This window comes from Mercenaria mercenaria, chromosome 6 (assembly GCF_021730395.1).
Source record: "Mercenaria mercenaria strain notata chromosome 6, MADL_Memer_1, whole genome shotgun sequence".
Classification (NCBI taxonomy): Eukaryota; Metazoa; Mollusca; class Bivalvia; order Venerida; family Veneridae; genus Mercenaria; species Mercenaria mercenaria.
Window position 1 is genome coordinate 38,327,176 of NC_069366.1, and position 17,337 is coordinate 38,344,512.

Here is a 17,337-nt window from a genome sequence, read left to right on the forward strand (position 1 = left end):
TATTTCCAATGGGGTCCATGGGTAAAATTGACATGCCCAAAGTTTATATAAAAAAATGAATAATACATAAAACAAATGAAAATCCTGTGTCAAGATGCATACTTAAAATGACTAGAGAATAAAATAATATTACATTATTAATACTGATCAACAAAGATAACATCACATTCTGTAATACAGAAATGGATCTTCAGACTCTCTCTTGTGCATTTCTTGTAAGTAAGATTTAACAGATTTCTTAAAGGTGGTCAATCACATTTAATCAACATTTAATGACATTTTTTACTTTTTGTATATTCTGGAAGAGAAATATTTAAGGAACAAAAGACCGATTACATAGAGTTAGATTCCTATTTGAAATGTTTATTATTTTTATAAAATTTTGTAATTACTCCCCTTTAATATGAAAGTATATAAAAAGCTGGGTATTTCTTTTTATCTCGATACAATGTCTAGTTTTACATTTGCATTTGATAGACATATCAACTATTGAACAATCTGAACCAAAATGCAAGTTTTAAAGCTGTGTGTAGCTTCTGAATTCATTTATCTCCAATCTATGTTGGTTGCGCAACCAAGATAGGCAAAGGGAGGTAATAATAATTTTTCAAACTTGCGTTTCTAATAAATTCCATCTAAATACATAATTTTTAATGCAAATATTTTACAAATATATTACAATATGTCTAATATTTATACAGTTCCTTAGGCAAAGTATGTTTATCAAATTTATACTTATGATAAAATAACTCTATCTTGGTTGGGCAACCAGGATAGGAAAATGAAATTTTAAAAATACCTCCAGTGAAAATCTTATTTGTATTAAGTGTTAAGTGAACATAAATGAGTGTAAATGATCAGATGCTAAAGTTTCGAACAAATCCGTTACATGGCCAAAGTCTGATTATCCACCTTTAAAGTGACAAATGTTCTTCAAAGATTTAATACTTTCAGGAAGTGAATTCCATTTTTATAATGCCATTAAAATAAAAAGTTTGTTTAATTAAAGGGTTACAACGAGGTAAAACAAAGTTACAACCACTAGAGGGAATATTAGCCTCATTACAAAAAGTGAAATTTTCTCTAAGATAGAAAGGACTATTCCTGTAATAAATCTTATGCATATGGTTCAATCTCAGTTGTCTAACTCTATCTCCTACATTCAGATAGTTAACATCCTGGAACTCTTTAAAAGTAATGGAGTTCTAGAGCTATAGCCTTTAAGGAACCTAATTACTTTGTTTTGTGTTATTTGCAGCTTCTTTTTTAGCTTCTTTTTCAGACCTTCAAACCAAGATGAAGAAGAATAATCAAAGTGGCATTGTATAAGAACAGAGCATAACAATTTCTTAGTATTAAAATCTAAGCAATTATTGTACTTATATAAAAAATTAAGTTTACCATTAACTTTTGATATGACATTATTAACTATTATATCACCAGACAGGAATTTATCAATATGGAGACCTAAATACTTGACCAGCTTTGTGCCCTTGATCATATGACCATTACACGAGATTGAAAATTCTTCGTGTTTACGTAACACTGTCTTTGGTACAAAAAGCATACATTCCGTCTTCCCCAGATGCAAAGATAGCTTATTATCAACCAGCCAATCAGAACACTTTTCTAAGACAGTACCAAGTTTTTGTGAGATGAAGCCGGGGTCTTTAGGAGTAAAAAGAATTGTACTGTCGTCAGCATAAAGTATATGTTTACAATCATTATCAATACTGGTGACCATGTCATTTACATAGCAAAGAAAGAGACTTCCTTGGGGCAACCCACAGGTGACAGTATTAAGTTTATACCGAGTTTTACCTATGTTAACTATCTGGCTTCTTGAGGATAAATATGACCTAAACCATGGGACAGATTTTAGACCCATAAGACCAAGTTTACCATAAAGTATCTCATGATCTACTGTCCGGTGTCGAATGGGGGTAACTAGAAATCGAAAACGTCTTAGCTTTCCCGACGAATTAGACTAGCGTTATGTAGGCTATTCTTTCAAGTAGCAGTTTAATTCTTTTGCGGTGTAATACTCCACTCCCAAATCCACTTAAGGACACGCACATCTAATTACCTACGGCTGGTGTATATTGGAATGCAACAAGTAGTGTAGCACATGGGGACTGGGTGATTTAACGTGACATTTTACCGATAAGCGATTGGCTTGTCGCATTTATGGAACGCCGTTTTTGCAATATAGCTGGCACTCTATGTTTGTGACCTGAATTCCTCATTCATTATTTCATATCATTTATTCAAACTTTCAGCAATGATCAATATTGATACCTAGTTGTGCATAAAGGTTTTTAGCTCACCTGAGCAATGCTCAGGTGAGTTTTTCTGAACACTCGATGTTTGGCGTCCGTCGTCTGTCGTCTGTCTGTCCGTCAACATTTAGCTTGTGTATGCGACAGAGGCTGTATTTTTCAACTGATGTTCATGACTTTTGGTCAGAATGATTGCCTTGATGAAATCTAGGTAAAGTTCGAATATGGGTCATCTGGGGTCAAAAAGTAGGTCATTAGATCAAATCAAAGAAAAACTTTGTGTATGCGATAGAGACTGTATTTTTCAATTGATCTTTATGAAATTTGGTCAGAATGATTGCCTTGATGAAATCTAGGCCAGGTTCGAATATGGGTCATCTTGGTCAAAAAGTAGGTCACTAGGTCAAATCAAAGGAAAACCTTGTGTATGTGAGAGGCTGTTTTTTTTCCAGTTGATCTTCCTGAAAGTAAGTCAGAATGATTGCCTTGATGAAATCTAGGTAGAATTTGAATATGGGTCATCTGTAGTCAAAAAGTAGGTCACTAGATTAAATCGAAGAAAAACCTCGTGTATGTGACAGAGGCTGTATTTTTCAGCTGATCTTCATGAAATTTTGTCAGAATGATAGCCTTGATAAAATCTAGGTCAAGTTCGAATATGGGTCATCTGGGTTCAAAAACTAGGTCACTAGGTCAAATCAAAGAAAAACCATGTGTATGCAATAGAGGCTGTATTTTTCAATTGATCTTCATGAAATTTGGTCAGAATGATAGCCTTGATGAAATCTAGGTCAAGTTCGAATATGTGTCATCCGGGGTCAAAAACTAGGTCACTAGGTCAAATCAAAGAAAATACTTATTTTTGCTCCAATTTTACATATTATGGTGTTTTCCTCAGGTGAGCGACCTAGGGCCATCTTGGCCCTCTTGTTGTGTTATTTGCTGTACAATTTCCTGGATTATGGTCCTGTGTTGTCAACAAAGTCCAGGTGAAGGCATGAATCACATTTGTGAAAGCTCTTGTAAAGTATTTCAATAGTCAAGGAATGTGACCAGTTGAGCTAAAAGTTATGTTATAAATGAAAGGGAAATATAGTTATTTTTGCTCAAAACAATAACTTTCAGATTTACAAATCTACTTGTACAGATCTACTTGTAAACTGACATGTAGAATCTGGAAAAACTGGTAGAAAAATGGCGCGAAAAATAATGGCGGATACAAATAGTTCTCAGTTTTATTTCTCTGTAGAGCTATTTTCCTTATTTTCTTTGCATTTTTTTTGCTAAAATCACATGACAGATCTATGCTTGACATGTAGGTAGCATTTTCATAATGAAATAACAACATGGAAACTTACATCATACACCAACAGTGTTATTTGGGGTCTCATTTTTAAGCTGATTTTGCAGTTTGTGTGTTTGACTGAAATTATTTTCTTGCATCAAACATGACCCCCACAAGTTTTTCTTTTGATTTTTATTTAGCATTGACAAAACTCTTCAAGAAAATGTAGGTTACAGACATTCAAAATGGGTCCTGATATGTGCTGCGGCCATTGGAAATAGGTCAGTTTTATCAAAGAGCTATAAAAATAAAAAGAAGTATAAAATACACAGAATATTTATTTTTATAGCTCTTTGAAATAAATAGCTTCTGTGTATTTTATACTTCTTTGGTTTTATATAGAATAAAGAACAATAACTATTTAGTGTGTTACAACCTAAAGCGTAATGGTGTAATAAAAGAAAGACAAGCACGTTATTTACCCATAAGTTACTTTTTAGGCTGAGTTGTCACACATACATCCATAACAATTTCTGGCCTGTATAACTTCTGGTCGCAGGAAATATTAGCTCGTATGTTCCCCAAGTAGGGCCTCGGAGGGCAAGTGCGCGTTACGTCCCTTGATGGTAAAAGAACGAAACGTTTAATTGGCTGTTTTAATGAGAATAAACCAATGAAAAGCAGTATTACATCCAAAGCCAATGACATTAACCGGAAGTTCCAAAAATTTCTGCAAAAGATAATTATTTCGCAAGAACTGCGATTTATTTTGTTATAGAACTGTAAATCATTGTCATTGGTAAGAACATAAGAAATGGTGTACATTTAAAAGTTTATCGTTCTTTACTTTGACACGCTTTTGACGAAAATTTTATTTCCAGGAAAATATTTTTCAGTCCAGACTCCGGTAAAAACGGCACTTTTCATGAAGAATTCGTGTTTTTTTTAAAATATATATTGTATGTGTTAAAATTTCTTTATGAGATTTTTCAGTTAAAACATTTACTGTAGGTTTATATATTTGTTTTTTTGTTAAAAGACATACTTCTTTCTCTGAATGGTTTAGAATGTTGACCTTCACAAAGTATAATTTATGCTGCTTATAAGTTATGTCAATCAATGATTGCCAGGTATTAGGAGTAAGAAATATGTGGGTTGCTGAACAGCATTTTATGTGAAAGATGTGGTGGGATACTTCAGATTTTAGGTACAAAAATGGACACTCAGTTAAGGAGAGACATTAGTCCAAATAATAGGTCGTTTCGGGACAGCGTGAAAACTTTTGACTGTCGCTGTCTCCATCATGTCCAAACTTATTCTGTATATTTCTGTTTGGAAATCCCCAATGAAAATCTGTTGGGAACGTTTTCTGGTACATGTACCAGAGTTCTGCTGAGGCTGCGTTTTTGCGCCATTGGGGCGAAAAAATATGAATGACGCACTAAATTTCGCATCGGTGGGCCTTTGGCGCGCCAGAAAATCTGAAACTCAAACCCCATAATGATCGCTAGTTTGCCTGTCTTGCACGGTAGATAGACATACCTCCAGGGGAGATCACTGCGACTAATTTGAAAAAATAATGTGTCGTGATAATTGCACCATGATTGCATCAAAATGGCGACCGCACCGAAAGGAAAAGCGATTATGCATGAATTTTTCAGTCCTCCTGCCCCTGGAAAAATGAACCAGACTTCAGTTACACCGGGGAAAGATACAAATAAAAATGATACATTGAACAAAAACGACGATTCAACTATAGATATCGCTGAACATTAAACAACAACCTCAGAATCACAGAGTGGTCCGACCCCCACCCAGTCAAGTAATTTGGGTTAAGCGAAAAAGTAAGTGTAAAACGTCTGACAAACAGAGCTTTCAGAAGAACTTATTGGTGACTGCATCAATGGATAAGTTTTAAGGAAAAGAGAATTAATGACATGTACTTTGTGTATAATTTTACATTTAAAAAACTTTACAGTTCTTAAAGCATAAGAAAGGTAAAGTTTTTTAAAAGTAAAATTTGATTCTTTTTGAATGGCCCAGAAAGTTTCAGAATGGCCCCATATTTTCAAGGTAGATGGGCCATGGGCCCATCATCCTGAAATCCTCGGCAGAACTCTGATGTACACAGTACAGTGCTTTAGGGTATAGCGGATTTTAGGGTATAGAGGATAGGTTGATAAATTTTATATTTAGACTTGAATTATTGTATAAGTTTTCATATCATTCTTTTACTGGCATGCAAACAGACATTCTGACATACATTTTAAATATTTGCTCGTTGTGTTATTTTTCATATGTCATCAGATGTAAAATAAAGCTATCCCCTATAGACTAAATCAGTGCATATGTAAAAAACGTCAGTGAATGAAAAGTATTTGATAGAAATTTAAAAAGCTGAATGTTTTTGAAAAGAGAATACATTATTATTCTGATTTATAGTAAAGAAGTCTTGGAAAGTTTGTTAAGATGTGGATTTTAAACTAATAATGTAAAAAATGACCAAAGCTATCCTGTACACCCTAAATCAGCTCATATGTAAACAATGGCGTGGAGAGAAAAAACACATGAATTTCTATGAAAAGCTGGCTGTTTTAAGAAGAATAGATGTTTTCTGTCTGATATACTTAAAAAAACAAACTATTATTGTCATTTCTTTGAATTGGAATGCAGGAAAAATTAGTTAGCTATCCGCTATACCCTCAAGCACTGTATTTGTAATGATTACATCTCTGATAATGAATTTATGTTGACATTAAAGTATAAACTTGCCGCGCTGACATTTTATGAATGTATATTTTGTTTTGTTTCTGCAATTTAGTGTTATCGGCAATCTGTTGTTTATTGAAACCAGTGTCATGGTAGATATCTCCTCGCACATGTCCCATCATATTTTTGAAGATTTTAGTCTCTTATTTAAAATTATGACTTAAATTCAACCCATTTGAAGTTTCTACATACATATATATCAATGTTTAATTTATTAAAGCAAGTAAGTCTGACCAGTGTTTTATGACTTTTTTGGATTTTTTAATGTCTTTGTTTTCCTAACAGTAAATGCAGATACGGGTAAGGTTTTAAAGGGATGACAACTATAAAATATCAGATCATAAAATATGTAATCCCGATTTAAGCCAAATGAGTAAGGCTAGGAGAGACAGTATCCCAATCTTTTGCAACTGTGTGTAGGATTTTTTTTGGATACATTTGTCTTATACGCACAACGGTCATGCCACCTTATATTAATTTAGGTGTTTTGACAGCATTTCTTTTTTTGTCGTAACACGCAGACAGCAAAATATTATAAACTTACAAGAGACAACAATTTCGAGTCTTCACTCCAAAAACTATTCTGACTGTGCACATTCATTTCACAATACAATAATGAAAACGAAATGAATCAAATGACAGGGTTCCCACGGTCAGGGAAAAACATATTTTTTTCAAGGTCAGGGAAAAGTCAGGGAAATTTGGATATTAGGCAAAAATCAGTGAAAAATCAGGGAAATTTGGTATTAGAGGTCAAGGGTTGCTCAACTCCTCATTTTATTTCCAATGCAGAAGGTGAACAGTGTTAATGAAAATTCAGTGTTGAATAAATTTGAATAGCTATGATAATAGTTAGCAGTCGATTTTGTTAAAAATAAAAGGCCATTTTAATAACATGCTACGTCAGCATCTTAATTTTACCCTGCAATACTGTAGAATTCAGCTAATAGAAGAACTGAAAGATTAAAAAAGATAATCTGACTGATACTTAGGGAGGAATACTTAGAATGGATATTAGGACATATATTCGGCATCATTGCTTCAGATCTAATATTGAGCTAATAAAAAGGGAAAATTAAACAAAAAAATAATCAAAATATTTGCTGCTCTCTTATATATATAAAAAGTGTATGGAAAGTTCTTTCAAATTGGAATAGTAACTCAGCATTTGAAATAGTGGAAAACTAAGACATGTATACTTTTAATTAATCATATTAAATGATGATATGATTACATATTGCGGTTGCAGCAGTTTGGTTAATTACAGATTTTCTATTTGGTGAAAATATTCTATACATTAAGTTCAGAAATTTTTAACTTTTGAAAATAAACAGGCATGTCTTTAATTGATTTCATGTCTGATCTTTTATTATTACCTGAACTATTGTAATATAAAACAAAACAAATTACTTCTAAAATTTATTGCAGCATACATGACTGAGTTATTAAGTCAGCACAGTAACATTAAATTTTAGTGAAAAAATGCTTTCTTCTATAAAAATCATGAATGAATAAGCGCAAATTTTCACAGAATGTCGTACATTCGTCTGAACTTATCCAGTAGTAAAACCCGAAACATGATCATAGGTAGTCTTTCAGTGAATAGTATAATTTATGGTACTTACTTTGTTACATCTCACTAAAATAATACAGGGGTTTGTTTAATTGGAATAAACTTTCTTTACACCCTTGTTGTCATTATAACAAGAAAGCTGGTAAAATTTAGCTGATATCATAGGAAGGATTGAGGCCAACATTTATTGATCTATGACCAGCTAAGCTTCTCTGAACATGGAGGGTTTTGGTCAGGGAAAATTGGACTTTGGTCAGGGAAAAGTCAGGGAATTTTATTCTCTCTGCTTTGTGGGAACCCTGAATGAGGAATTATCATATTTCAACACAGTATGTAAATAGTTTACCTGAAAGACACATGCAGACAGCAAAATATAAAAAAAACTACAAGGGACAACAATTTCGAGTCTTCACTTCAGTATCTATTGTGGCAGTGCCCATGCGAGATGGATAGTGGCGATGATGTCAATACATTGAATTTGAGGCCCATCACCAAGGTTAGGTTACATGTTAGTTAATGGTATCAGAAAATGATATTTATGTTTTGTTTATACTAATTCATTTTAGGTTGATTGTGAAGCAAGTTCTACAACTTATATTAATCACTCATTCCTGATGGAATCCATCGCCACGAGGGTATGAAATGACATTTATATAAATGTGGATGTATTGTGAATATGAAATGGAACTATAGGACTGATATATGGGATAAATGGAGAAATGCATGCTTATGGGATGTATCTGGGGTCTCACGAGGGGGCGACTTGGGCGAAAGAAATAGTCGTTTTGGAGCTTCAAACTTCTAAAATCTAACCTCTTAGCAAATTTCAAGTTTTCTTTTTTTTTTTGCTCCACACTTGTTAATTACTGCTACTAGGGCGGTTGACAATTTGCATGATGTCAAAATGAGTGTTTAATACAAAAACACACGCCTATAGCATAACTTAAGCTCTGCCTACTTCAGGTATTTGTGAGATTTTCGCAAGAAGTATGAAAACAAATCAAATTATCCGTTAAACCAGAGGCGATTGTACTCAGCCAACAACGTTTTATAAAGAAATTGTTGAATAACCATGTGATTAACAACTTTTTTCAGAATTTTATAAAGAAACAATAATCACTGTATGGGAAATGATGTACAACTAAGAGAATGATTGGTCACATCAATGTTTTTTTTTTATCTAGAAACAAGAAAATTATAGCCACCTTTCTATTTCACTTCACAGCGTTGAGGTAGAAATAAAAAATTGATGCAGTCTTCCCACCTCTCCCTAAAGTCTCTCCACTTCTCCCTAAATCAGCTTGAAGGAAAAATGACATCTCTCATTCAAAAAATTGGACCTAGCAAGACTCCTGATGTATACAGAAAAATGATGCTGCAACACCTTACTGTTGTGTTTCTTAGTTTTTGAACCGTCTGTCAGTCTGTCCGCAATTTTCGTGTATGGTCCATATCTTTGTCATCCATGGATGGATTTTCAAATAACTTGGCATGAATGTGTACCACAGTAAGACGACATATTGCGCGCAAGACCCAGGTCCGTAGCTCAAAGGTCAAGGTCACAGACGTTAAAGGTCATTTTTCATGATAGTGCATTCGTGTCCGGTCCATATCTTTGTCATCCATGGATGGATTTTCAAATAACTTGGCATGAATGTGTACCACAGTAAGACGACTTGTCGCGCGCAAGACCCAGGTCAGTAGCTCAAAGGTCAAGGTCACACTTAGACGTTAAAGGTCATTTTTCATGATAGTGCATTCGTGTCCGGTCCATATCTTTGTCATCCATTGATGGATTTTCAAATAACTTGGTATGAATGTGTACCACAGTAAGATGACATGTCACGCGCAAGACCCAGGTCCGTAGCTCAAAGGTCAAGGTCACACTTAGACGTTAAAGGTCATATTTCATGATAGTGCATTGATGGGCGTGTCCGGTCCATATCTTTGTCATTCATGCATGGATTTTAAAATTATTGGGCATGAATGTGTACCACAGTAAGACGACGTGTCATGCGCAAGACCCAGGTCCATAGGTCAAAGGTCCTAAACTCTAACTCGGCCATAACTATTCATTCAAAGTGCCATAGGGGGCATGTGTCACCCTATGGAGACAGCTCTTGTTACATCATGTTATCATACATAAGTTATTCAACATAATTATACTACACAGAAATGTTCCCCATGATTAGACTATGTGTCGTGCACATGACCCATGGTTGTCGGTCAAAGGTCAAGATCATTATGGAACTTTGAAGGTCAAGTAATATTGTTTTTTAGCTCACCTGTCACAAAGTGACAAGGTGAGCTTTTGTGATGGCGCGGTGTCCGTCGTCCGTGAGTGCGTGCGTGCGTGCGTCAGTCCGTAAACTTTTGCTTGTGACCACTCTAGAGGTCACATTTTTCATGGGATCTTTATAAAAGTTGGTCAGAATGTTCACCTTGATGATATCTAGGTCAAGTTCGAAACTGGGTCACGTGCCTTCAAAAACTAGGTCAGTAGGTCTAAAAATAGAAAAACCTTGTGACCTCTCTAGAGGCCACATATTTCACAAGATCTTCATGAAAATTGGTCAGAACGTTCAACTTGATGATATTTAGGTCAAGTTCGAAACTGGGTCACGTGCCTTCAAAAACTAGGTCAGTAGGTCAAATAATAGAAAAACCTTGTGACCTCTCTAGAGGCCATATTTTTTATGGGATCTGTATGAAAGTTGGTCTGAATGTTCATCTTGATGATATCTAGGTCAAGTTCGAAACTGGGTCACGTGCGGTCAAAAACTAGGTCAGTAGGTCTAAAAATAGAAAAACCTTGTGACCTCTCTAGAGGCCATATATTTCATGAGATCTTCATGAAAATTTGTCAGAATGTTTACCTTGATGATATCTAGGTCAAGTTCGAAAGTGGGTCACGTGCCCTCAAAAACTAGGTCAGTAGGTCAAATAATAGAAAAACCTTGTGACCTCTCTAGAGGCCATATTTTTCATGGGATCTGTATGAAAGTTAGTCTGAATGTTCATCTTGATGATATCTAGGTCAAGTTTGAAAGTGGGTCACGTGCCTTCAAAAACTAGGTCAGTAGGTCAAATAATAGAAAAACCTTGTGACCTCTCTAAAGGCCATATTTTTCATGGGATCTGTATGAAAGTTGGTTTGAATGTTCATCTTGAAGATATCTAGGTCAAGATCGAAACAGGGTCATGTGCGTTCAAAAACTAGGTCAGTAGGTCTAAAAATAGAAAAACCTTGTGACCTCTCTAGAGGCCATACTTGTGAATGGATCTCCATAAAGATTAGTCATAATGTTCATCTTGATGATATCTAGGTCAAGTTCGAAAGTGGGTCACGTGCCATCAAAAAGTAGGTCAGTAGGTCAAATAATGAAAAAACGTTGTGACCTCTCTAGAGGCCATATTTTTCATGGGATCTGTATGAAAGTTGGTCTGAATGTTTATCTTGATGATATATAGGTCAAGTTTGAAACTGGGTCAACTGCGATCAAAAACTAGGTCAGTAGGTCTTGAAATAGAAAAACACTGTGACCTCTCTATAGAGGCCATACCCTTGAATGGATCTTCATGAAAATTGGTCAGAATGTTCACCTTGATGATATCTAGGTCAAGTTTGAAACTGGGTCACGTGCCCTAAAAAACTAGGTCAGTAGGTCAAATAATAAAAAACCTTGTGACCTCTCTAGAGGCCATACTTTTTATGGGATCTGTATGAAAGTTAATCTGAATGTTCATCTTGATGATATCTAGGTCAGGTTTGAAACTGGGTCAACTGCGGTCAAAAACTAGGTCAGTAGGTCTAAAATTAGAAAAATCTTTTGACCTCTCTAGAGGCCATATTTTTCAATGGATCTTCATGAAAATTGATCTGAATGTTCACCTTGATGATATCTAGGTCAGTTTCGAAACTGGGTCACGTGCGGTCAAAAACTAGGCCAGTAAGTATAAAAATAGAAAAACCTTGTGACCTCTCTAGAGGCCATATTTTTCATGAGATCTTCATGAAAATTAGTGAGAATGTTCACCTTGATATCTAGGTAAAGTTCAAAACAGGGTCACGTACCTTTGAAAACTAGGTCAATAGGTCAAATAATAGAAAAACCTTGTGACCTCTCTAGAGACCATATTTTTCAATGGATCTTCATGAAAATTGGTCAGAATTTTTATCTTGATAATATCTAGGTCAAGTTCAAAACTGGGTCACATGAGCTCAAAAACTAGGTAACTATGTCAAATAATAGAAAAAACGACGTCATACTCAAAACTGGGTCATGTGGGAAGAGGTGAGCGATTCAGGACCATCATGGTCCTCTTGTTTAGCTCACCTGTCACAAAGTGACAAGGTGAGCTTTTGTGATCGCGTGGCGTACGTCGTCCGTCCGTGCGTCCGTCCGTCCGTGCGTGCGTAAACTTTTGCTTGTGACCACTCTAGAGGTCACATTTTTCATGGGATCTTTATGAAAGTTGGTCAGAATGTTAATCTTGATGATATCTAGGTCAAGTTCGAAACTGGGTCACGTGTGGTCAAAAACTAGGTCAGTAGGTCTAAAAGTAGAAAAACCTTGTGACCTCTCTAGAGGCCATATTTTTCATGAGATCTTCATGAAAATTGGTCAGAATGTTCACCTTGATGATATCTAGGTCAAGTTCGAAACTGGGTCACGTGGGGTCAAAAACTAGGTCAGTAGGTCTAAAAATAGAAAAACCTTGTGACCTCTCTAGAGGCCATATTTCTCAATGGATCTTCATGAAAATTGGTCAGAATGTTCACCTTGATGATCTCTAGGTCAAGTTCGAAACTGGGTCACGTGGGGTCAAAAACTAGGTCAGTAGGTCTAAAAATAGAAAAACCTTGTGACTTCTCTAGAGGCCATATTTCTCAAGAGATCTTCATGAAAATTGATCTGAATGTTCACCTTGATGATATCTAGGTCAAGTTTGAAACTGGGTCACCTGCGGTCAAAAACTAGGTCAGTAGGTCTGAAAATAGAAAAACTTTGTGACCTCTCTAGAGGCCATATTTTTCATGGGATCTTTATGAAAATTAGTCAGAATGTTCACCTTGATGATATCTAGGTCAAGTTCGAAAGTGGGTCACTTGCCGTCAAAAACTAGGTCAGTAGGTCAAATTATAGAAAAACCTTCTGACCTCTCTAAAGGACATATTTTTCATGGGATCTGTATGAAAGTTGGTCTGAATGTTCATCTTAATGATATCTAGGTCAAGTTCGAAACAGGGTCATGTGCGGTCAATAACTAGGTCAGTAGGTCTAAAAATAGAAAAACCTTGTGGATGGATCTCCACAAAAATTAGTCAGAATGTTCACCTTGATGATATCTAGGTCAAGTTTGAAACTGGGTCACGTGCCGTAAAAAACTAGGTCAGTAGGGCAAATAATAAAAAACCTTGTGACCTCTCTAGAGGCCATACTTTTCATGGGATCTGTATGAAAGTTGGTCTGAATGTTCAACTTGATGATATCTAGGTCAAGTTTGAAATTGGGTCAACTACGGTCAAAAACTAGGTCAGTAGATCTAAAATTATTAAAATCTTTTGACCTCTCTAGAGGCCATATTTTTAAATGGATCTTCATGAAAATTGATCTAGGTAAAGTTCAAAACAGGGTCACGTACCTTCGAAAACTAGGTCAATAGGTCAAATAACAGAAAAACCTTGTGACCTCTCTAGAGACCATATTTTTCAATGGATCTTCATGAAAATTGGTCAGAATATTTATCTTGATAATATCTAGGTCAAGTTCAAAACTGGGTCACATGAGCTCAAAAACTAGTTCACTATGTCAAATAATAGAAAAAACGACGTCGTACTCAAAACTGGGTCATGTGGGAAGAGGTGAGCGATTCAGGACCATCATGGTCCTCTTGTTTAGCTCACCAGAGCACAAAGTGCTCAAGGTGAGCTAATGTGACTGGTCATTGTCCGGCGGTGTGCGTCAACATTTGCCAAGTGTTAACACTCTAGAAGTCACATTTGTGATCCAATCTTTATGAAACTTGGTCAGAATGTTTGTCTTGATGAATTCTAAGTCAAGTTCGAAACTGGGTCATGTGAGATCAAAAATTAGGCCACTAGGCCAGATCAAAGGAAAATCTTGTTAACACTCTATAGTCCACAGTTTAAGTTTGAAACTGATTAGAATTGGTCAGAATGTTTGTTTTGATGACCTCTAGGTCAAATTCGATTCTTGATCATGTGGGGTCAAAAACTAGGTCACCCTGTCAAATCAAAAGAAAAGCTTGTTAACACTCTAGAGGCCACATTTGTGACCCAATCTTTATGAAATTTGGTCAGAATGTCTTGATGATCTCTAGATCAAGTTCGAATCTGGGTCATGTTGGTCAAAAATCAGGTCACTAGGCCAGATCAAAGGAAAATCTTGTTAACACTCTATAGAGTGCACAATTTAAGTTTGAAACTGATGAAATTGGTCAGAATGTTTGTCTTGATGACTTCTAGGTCAAGTTTGAATCTGGGTCATGTTGGGTCAAAAACTAGGGTCAGCCGGTCAAATCGAAGGAAAAGCTTGTTAACACTTTAGAGGCCACATTTGTGACCCAATCTTATGAAACTTGGTCAGAATGTTTGTCTTGATGATCTCTAGGTCAAGTTCGAAACTTGGTCATGTGGGTTCAAAAATTAGGTCACTAGGCCAGATCAAAGGAAAATCTTACTAACATTCTAGAGTCCACAGTTTAAGTTTGAAACTGATGAGAATTGGTCAGAAAATTTGTCTTGATGACCTCTAGGTCAAGTTCGAATCTGGGTCATGTGGGATCAAAAACTAGGTCACGCGGTCAGATCAAAGGAAAAGCTTGTTAACACTCTAGAGGCAACATTTGTGACCCAATCTTTATGACATTTGGTCAGAATGTTTGTCTTCATGATCACTAGGTCAAGTTTGAATCTTGGTCATGTTGGGTCAAAAACTAGGTCACCCTGTCCAATCAAAGGAAAAGCTTAGTAACACTCTAGACGCCACATTTGTGACCCAATCTTCATGCAACTTGGTCAGAATGTTTGTCTTGATAGGTTAGAAACTGGGTCATATGTAGTCAAAAATTAGGTCACTTGGGCAAATCAAAGAAAAATCTTGTTTACACTCTAGAGTCCACAGTTTAAGATTGAAACTGATGAGAATTGGTCAGAATGTTTGTCTTGATGACCTCTTGGTCAAGTTCGAATCTCGGTTATTCAGGTCAAAAACTAGGTTAGTAGGCCAGATCAACTCGGGTGAATGATATAGGGCCATCATGGCCCTCTTGTTTTTTTTTTTTTTTTTTTTGTTTTTTTTTTTTGTTGATTAAACTAAGTAATAGCATCAAGTCCCATAGCTCTGACATGTATTTTTCAAAATTATGTCCCCTTTTGAACTTAACAACTTCTGGTTAAAGTTTTGCATGCAAGTACATATAGCTATTATTTAAAGGCATAATTATTATAGCATTGAAACATATTTTTCCTATGCAAGTTACTATCTCTAAAACTAATTTAGATATTGATTTGAAACCTCACATGTGCATCAACTTCTCATGAAGATCAGTTTCAGGGTTATGAAACTAGGTGATAGCATCCAGTCCATAACTCTGACATGTATTTTGGCCAAATTATACCCCCTTTTGGACTTAAAAAATCCTGGTTAAAGTTTTGCATGCAAGTTCTATGTCAAAAATTAATGCAAACATTGAATTGAAATTTCACATGTTTCTTAGGGTTTATAAAACTAGGTCATAGCATCAAGTCCCATAACTCTGACAAAATCATGTCCCCTTTTGAACTTAAAAACTTGGGGTCAAAGTTTTTCTTGCAAGTTTCTCCAAAACTAATATAGATACCGGATTGAAACTTTATATAGATATATTAACATTTAGGTTAATATTCCTGCTTCTGGGACAACAATTTGAATACGGACAACTCTTGTTTACTTGGTCATCATATATCTTTTTCAGAATATTTGTCTCTACAAAATCTAGGTCAAGTTCAAAACTTGGTTATCCACGGTCTTAAACTAGGTCACTATTTCAAAGCATAGAAAAACCTTGTTAACCCTGTAGAGGCTACATTTTCTTCTTCATCTTTATAAAACTTTGTCAGTGTGTTGGTCTCTGTGAAATCTATATTGTTGGCCAAGAATGAAACTCGATATAAACAGGCTGTTTTTTTCCTTCTATAATAGGGGCCTTTAACAGGTCCCTTCTCCTCAGAAAACTTTTAAATCATGCAGTTTTCCCCAAAAATTGACTTTGCGTCCGGTTTTTAGCTTGACTATTTGAAGAACGGGAGCTATCCTACTCGCTTCGGCATTAGCATGAGCGTCACACAAATTATGTTAAAGTTTGCATACCACCCCAAATATTTTCAAAGTCCATTGAGATATTGCTTCGATATTTTGCATACTTGTTTACCATCATGACCCCAGGCTGTAAAAAGGAGGAGGCAACTCGGCCTAGGCCTTTGATATTTTGTATGTAGCATTGCCTTGTGGTCCTCTGTGAAGATTGTTCAAATTGTGCCCCTCGGGTGAAAAGAGGCCCCGCATTGGGGGTCCCAAGATTTACGTAGACTTATATAGGAGAAAACTTTAAAAATCTTCTTGTCTGAAACTGCAAGGCGTAGGCTTTTGATATTTGGTGTGTTGCATTGCCTTGTGGTTCTCTACCAAAATTGTTCAAATTATTACCCTGGGGTGAAAAGAGGCCCTACCCCTGGGGTCCCAAGTTTAACATAGACTTATATAGGGAAAAAAATAAAAAAATCTTCTTGTCTGAAAGTTCAAGGCCTAGGCCTTTGATATTTGGTATGTATCATTGCCTTGTGGACCTTTAACAGGATTGTTCAAATTATGCCCCTGGGGTGAAAAGAGGTTCCGCCCTGGTGGTCACTTGTTATATGAGTTAAATAGGAAAAAATACTTCAAAAATTATCAGATCATATTTCCTGGACTGTTTAATTATATTTACCTGTTGTATCCAAGTGATTACGTGTCACCTTACTGTAACCTTGACCTACTGACCAACTTTCTTGTTTTTTTGAGATACAGCCTTGAAATTTGGATGACATGTACGGTTTTGCATACCGATCTTAAAACTGACTTTCAGTTACCATGAATATGACCTACTGACCTACTTTCTAATATTTTAGCATCATTTTGCCATTTTTAAAGCTTCAGCTACAAAATTTGTTCAAGCAAACAACTCTACTCAGGTGAGCAATATAGGGCCATCATGGCTCTCTTGTAGTATGTGACATGACCCATTGTGAATTCTGGTCAAGAATGATCATTACTTTTTGCGACAAAAGTAGGAAGAAAATTCAAGTCAAAAGCATCAGTTATTACCTGAGTAACATAAACAAAATCATTATAAATAATTATAATAGAGCCGACTCTTTAAAGATATAG

The 17,337-nt window shown here is 35.7% G+C and overlaps 1 protein-coding gene across 6 annotated transcripts in view; it reads left to right on the forward strand.

Moving 5' to 3' along the window:
- Positions 1 to 4,240: 4,240 nt before the first annotated feature.
- LOC123549108 (protein NDRG3-like) overlaps positions 4,241 to 17,337 on the forward strand; it is a 79,547-nt gene continuing 66,450 nt past the window's right edge. For 2 of the 6 annotated variants that reach the window (XM_045336924.2, XM_045336928.2), the window contains exon 1: positions 4,241 to 4,363. The gene's annotated coding sequence lies outside the window, so the exon portion shown is untranslated. Of the gene's footprint in view, positions 4,472 to 17,337 lie in introns of all 6 variants that reach the window. The other 4 variants (XM_045336933.2, XM_045336934.2, XM_045336929.2 and 1 more) reach the window with 4 other exon arrangements.